Source organism: Mirounga angustirostris, unplaced genomic scaffold, assembly GCF_029215605.1.
Source record: "Mirounga angustirostris isolate CCGP_5_RB_7025 unplaced genomic scaffold, mMirAng1.0.hap1 SCAF_5, whole genome shotgun sequence".
In the NCBI taxonomy this organism is placed as follows: Eukaryota; Metazoa; Chordata; class Mammalia; order Carnivora; family Phocidae; genus Mirounga; species Mirounga angustirostris.
This window is the reverse complement of record NW_026991713.1, coordinates 159,635,017-159,641,016: the sequence shown is the minus strand read 5'-3', so window position 1 is coordinate 159,641,016 and position 6,000 is coordinate 159,635,017. Positions and strand designations below refer to the sequence as shown.

Sequence of the window (6,000 nt, the reverse complement as noted above, 5' to 3'; positions counted from 1 at the left end):
TTTCCAGGAGAGCCCAGTGCATGGTCAGCAATTGCTGCTTTCATGGTCTATAACCCAGGGCCAAGGAGGGCCATTTCTTGCATTGGGAGTCCATGGAACGATTCCAGTGACTCCAGGAAGCTGGAGAGGTAGTTGCTAAAGCCTTTTTACTTAGGGCACTAACGGGTGATTTTTTTTTTTTTTTTTAAGATTTTATTTATGTATTTGAGAGACAGTTGGAGCTGGAGGAGGAGGTCAAAGGGAGTGGGAGAAGAAGCAGGCTCCCCACTGAACAGGGAGTCCCCTGCCAGGCTGGATCTCAGGACCCTGAGATCATGACCTGAGCCAAAGGCCGACGCTTCACCAACTGAGCCAGCCAGTCGCCCCCTCACAGTTGTTTTGGACAGTTCCTAGAGCCTTTTGTTGAGGGGAGCCCCACCCAGCGTGGGCTCACTGACAAGTAGCAGCCTAAATGGGCTTATGTAAAATTTATCAACAAGGAATATGTTGCCTCTAGAACCAAAAAAAAAAAAAAAAAAAAAAATACTGACAGACTTTGGACTTGTATGTCCTTCCTTGTTTGTAAGGATTTTATTTGGTTACTTGAAAGAGCACGAGAGTGAGAGCACAAGGGGCTGGTAGGGGCAGAGGGAGAGGGAGAAGCAGGCTTCCCAGTGAGCAGGGAGCCTGATGCGGGGCTTGTTCCCAGGACCCGGGGTTCATGACCTGAGCCGAAGGCAGACGCGTAATGGACTGAGCCACTCAGTCGCCCCTGCACCTGTATGTCCTTAACAAGTGTGTCAAACAAATGTCCTCACAGTAGGTAGTCGTAAATGTGATGTCATACCTATGTCCCTGGAGAAGGACGGGTGCAGTAAGATCCTGCCCACAAAGATGCCTGTGATAGCAGAGAGGTTTGGGTGCCCTGTGCTTAACAAGGTAAAATGTGTCCCCTTCAAAGTCAAGGCACATTTGACCGAGAGGATGTTGAAATACGCATGGAACAGAACATACTGGCCAAATCTATATTAGCAAAATATTCCCCATCCTTAAATTTGTTGGGCTCCCTTGTGGTTTTTCTAAAGATTTTATTTCTTTATTTTAAAGAGAGAGATACCTAGTGCCCGAGCCCAGTTGGGGGGGTGGGGCGGGCGGAGGGAAGGGCCGAGTGAGCGATTCCCAAGCTGACTCCACCCTTAGCACGGAGCCTAACATGGAGCTGGATCCTATGACCCTGAGATCATGACCTGAGCAGAAAGCGTAGCCCACTGAGCGACCCAGGTGGCCCTAGGTGTCTCAGAGGTTTTAAGGGGACCAGGATTTATTTTAATCAGGTATGATAAGTTAGGAAGATATAGAAGTAACTGTCACAATGGAAGAAGTTTTGTAGATTTACAGACCCCAAGAAAGGAGGTTCTGAGAGCGATGGAGGGCCACCTGCGGAAGCACCAGGATTGGTCAGGAGACAGAGGGAGTGAAGGGAAAATGTGGGCAAGACCCTTTATTGTGGTTTCCATGGGAAGGGACAGGTGAGGCAGGATAAGCGCATTTAAGACTGGCTAGTTTGAGTAATTTCAGGGGGCTCCAGGCCATAGTGGTGCCTGCAGTAGTCTGTCCCCGCCCTTGTGGTGATCAGGGAGGCCATAGTGGCCCAGAGCTGCTTAAGAGGAGGTGGTTGGGGGTAAGGGTTCTGTACCGGTTGGCTTGGATGTGAAAGGTATGCTCCCAGGCCAGTTGTGGACTTTTTCTAAGAATTAACTACGCCTGCCAGGGACAGTCCCTCCAAAGTCAGCAAGTCTGAGATGTCAAAGCATTAAATACAGAAGCTAGAAAATACGGTTATTTTACTAGGTACAACCATAATTGGAGCCCTGGTATCGAGTCCATGAAGGTTACCCAACTGGTACATCTTAGCAGACATTAAAGTTAATTCAGAACCTATGTTTTAGAGGGCCAAAAGCCAGTTGACCTCCTTTTATCTTTTGCCATATAAGTTATCTTAGTAAATTTGGATTTTTTTTTTTTTTTTTTTTTTTTTTTACGGTTTATTCATTCATTTGAGAGAGAGACAGCAAGCAGGTGTGAAAGAGCAGGAACCAGGGGGAGCTGCAGGCAGAGGCAGAGGGAGAAGCCGACTGACTCCCCTCCAAGCAGGGAGCCTCTCATGGGGCTCAATCCCAGGTCCCCGGGATCACGGCTGGAGCCGAAGTCGGACGCCTAAGCATCCGAACCACCCAGGCGCCCCTGTGAATTTTGGATTTTCAGTTGGGTCAAATTGTGAACCTATGTCGAATTAATTTGGGGGTGTTCCTCTTCCTGTATCCAGTTTTCTTTCTTCCATTCCTCCTTTTCCTGGGTTTGTTTGGTCCTGGATATATGCTTGGGTTAGGGAGTGTCTTTTTACCCTGTTCATCTTTCTCCGTTTTTTCTTCCAGAGAGTCTCCAATCAGCATCATTAGGGTTGGAGCCTCTGTCGTGGCAATGGTCGTATGGTTTCAGGTGTCCTGGCGTAAGTCAGGGTGTGAATTGATACCCTCACTGTGCCACAGGGGTGCCACGGATGTTTCCCCCACGACCCTGAGGATGGCGATCTTGTGCCAAACAGGTTTAGGCAGTGGGGTGGTAAGTGAAAGAGCACAGGACCCACAGCGCAGACGTTGATAAAGCCAAAGCATCTTCTGCTACAGCCCTACCTTCTCTCAGTGTGGACGGCTTCCCCTCCCCCCTTTTCCCACTCTACCGATTCCCTCAGGAGACTATTTCATTTCTAGCCCCATAAAGTCATGGGTTTTTGTTTCTGTCTCCAGCTATTCAGACGTGGTGCACATGTTCTGGGTGTTTATGGGGAAAGGGAGCTGGGTGGGTCGGCCCCACAGATGACTGTCCTCTTCCTGCGGGCATGCCAGTCCATCTCCCCAGTGTTGGAGTCCACAGCCAGGAAGGTCATTTTGTCCATGGCCAGAGTGGGAGCCTCAAGGCCCTGGATCCAGAGATGAGTCCCTGGACGCGCTGGGAAGCAACAACACTAAGAGAAAGCAAGTGTGTGGAGGAGGGGTTTTGCACTGGGAGAGAGGTGGAGCACCAAACGGCCGACCCTCCACTTTTGTGTTTCTCATCAGCTCCTGGGCCCTGGGCTGCCATGGATGTGCGCCTCCAAACCCTGAGGGCTCCGGGGGACACACGGTAACGGGGAGAGGAGCGGCAGCTGGGGAGATGGGCAAGGCCACTCGCGTTGCCTGACCCACAGTGACTCAGGAGGCAGCCAGGGAGCCATTCTTACATCTCCCTGGGGTCGTGGCCCCCTTCCTTTCCACCCACAACACAGAGGGTCATCCCCAGGACGGTGCGTGGGGTGCGCTCTCCCCACCCGGATCTGTCTGTCTGCCCCAAGCACTGGCCCAACACCCAGTCGGTGGAACTCAAGCACCCCAGTCAGCAGGTCGTGGGGTTGCCGACCTCAGCGGGGAGCCTTGGAGACCGATACAGGCCAGATGGAGGTCACACTGATGGCACCTCCCTCCTAGGTACAGTCAAGTCGCATCTGTACTCAACTTGTTGGCAAGGATGGGACATTGGTTTGGAAACGGATGGCGACCTCCTTTGGAGCTAACAGAACACGAGCTAACACACAAGCTGGCCCGCAGTTGCCAGTTCCCTCCCAGATCGTGATTGTCCCCTCTGAAGCCAGTTAGGAAGCCAAGGAGCACGTCAAGCTGACCCCGTGTCCTCAGTTAAGGTGGGGCCACCCTGTTTGTGATGTCACTTGCTTTTATTCAGCTTCTCCTCAGTTCCCTGACGAGAGAGAGATTCCTGCTCTAGGCTTGTAGGGATCCCTTGACACCTGACAGATGTGACTGGCAGCAGTTGACTAGTCACATATTCTCACAGTTCAAGGGAGGAGGATACCACACACTGTGCAGGGCTGCACAGGAATTGCACTTGGGAACAGAGGGAACAAGCAGGGGCTTGGAAGGCAAGACTTTGTCCTAACAAGAAGGTGGGGCAAGTCCTGGTTCCCTTGGGAGGGTATGAGTGGCTTGCTTGAAGAATTCAGTGGGCTTCTAGGGAACTGAACGCTGCTCCCCCAAATCAACAGGCACTATGTCTGGTCCCTGTGATGAGAAGGGTTTTTGCTTAGGAGACCTTACGTGTGAGGGAGGAGGGAGAGGAGAACTTGCATTAGGCTGTTTCCGTCCCTCCTTGATTGTCCCTGGTGTGAAGACAGCCCTTAATATGGAATCTTCATTTCAGGCCTTATGCCCCAAGAGGTTATGAAAATGTCAGCCTTCTTACAACTACTAATGGCATTTCACAGTGAAACAGTATACAGAAGAAACATGTAAAAGTTGTATTGCTGTATGCTAGCAACGAACATGTGGGCTCCACTATCAAACATACGTTCACAATTACTAGTAAAACTATACTTAGGGATCAATCGAACAAAGCATGTCCAGCACTCGCATGCCCACAGCCGTTAGCACTGATAGAGGAAATCGGAGATATAAATAAATGCAGAGATATACCATGTTTGTGAATTGGAAGCCTAAGCATAGTGAAGATGTTCATTCTGCCCAGATTGATAGATCGATTTAATGCAATTCCTGTCAAAACCCAGTCAGGGTTTGTTTTCTTTTGTAGATTGATAGACAAGATGATTCTAAAGTGTATGTGGATAGACAGAGGAATGAAGAGTAGTTTCAGAAACAATTTTGAAAATAATAATAAAGTGGGAACATGCAGTCTACCCAGTTTCAGAACTTCTGCGATAGTTTTACTAAGGACGATTGTGTGGTATCTGCAGAAGGACAGACACAGATCAATAGAACAGAACAAAGAACCCAGAAAGAGTCCCCACAAATACGCTCAACTGAGTTTTGAAAAGGGAGCCAAAGCACTTCAGTGGGGGGAAAGCTGGCCTTGCGACAGACTACAGCCATTTCAAGCTTGTGATGAACACACAGACGCCAGACTCAGAAAACAGCACCAGGAGCGAAGGAAGACGGGGCTTTGACGGCGGTCCCGCCAGGTGGTGACGGGAAAGGAGGGGTAGACGGTGCCCAGGGCTCTGTGGGCGGGGCCAGAGGAGGCACCCAAGGGGCGCGTCCGCGGGCCGAGCGGGCGGGAAGCTGTCCAATCAGCGTCTGGGCAGAAGCGCCAATGAGCGGGAAGGTTGTTGGGCGGTTGACGTGAGCGGCGGGTCTGAGCCCCGGCAGCTGAGCGCGGCGGAAGCGAGCCCTCCTTCCCTCTCCGAGGCTGGCTCGTCCCCCCAGCGCCCGGGGACCCGGTTTCGTTGTTCTCGGTGGGGACAGCACCCCGGAACCTCCACGGCCATGGGCGCTCGTCCGAGGACGGCCTCTTTCAGCTCCTGTTCGTCCTCCTCGACAGACCCAGACGACGAGGGAGTGCGCGGCCCTTGCGAAGATGCTTCTCCGTGCAGAGGTGCCTGCCGGGCGCGGGGACCCAGCGTCCCCGGGGGCCTGGGGCCTGGGTGGGGGGCGGGCCTGTGTCTCCGGAACACGCTCGTTCGCCAAAAGGGCGCCGTCACCTCGTGCGACCCTCGTTTCGCACGTGTGAAGTGCCCGGCGCGGGGCTTCATTCCTGGAGCGGAGAATGACCTCCCTTGTGCTGTGCGCCAGGCCTGGGGGGAGCGTGACTGGGAATGCGGCCTGCAGCAGGCCGGCGGGGTCTTGGCCTCCTTGGGGCTCGAGTCCTTATGGAAGCCCGACGAGAAGCAAGGAAGTCTAGCGTTGAGAGGGGAGGAGGAGTGCAGGTTCTTCCTCTTGCATAGGTCACATTCCGTTGGGGATCGTCAGGGTGCCCGTTGTGCACCTGAGATCAGGTCAGTCAAGGTGTGTTGGGGCGGGGCGGGGGGGATGGTCTGCCCAGGAGCACGTAGTAGTGGTGCGCAGAGCCAGGACTTTGCAGAGCTCTTGCGTGTCTGCCGCAGGAGTCTGCGTTCTAGGGGTGCAGTGGGGGCCGTGTTGTGAGCACAGATAGGTGTCGGAAAGCCCAGGCTGGGGT

At 52.9% G+C, this 6,000-nt stretch overlaps 1 protein-coding gene across 6 annotated transcripts in view; it reads left to right on the top strand.

Moving 5' to 3' along the window:
* The first annotated feature begins 2,028 nt into the window (after positions 1-2,028).
* The window catches only part of LOC135364563 (thyroid receptor-interacting protein 11-like), a 122,292-nt gene continuing 118,320 nt past the window's right edge, over positions 2,029-6,000 (top strand). For all 6 annotated transcript variants that reach the window (XM_064592858.1, XM_064592862.1, XM_064592863.1 and 3 more), the window contains exon 1: positions 2,029-5,418. The gene's annotated coding sequence lies outside the window, so the exon portion shown is untranslated. The remainder of the gene's footprint in view (positions 5,419-6,000) is intronic.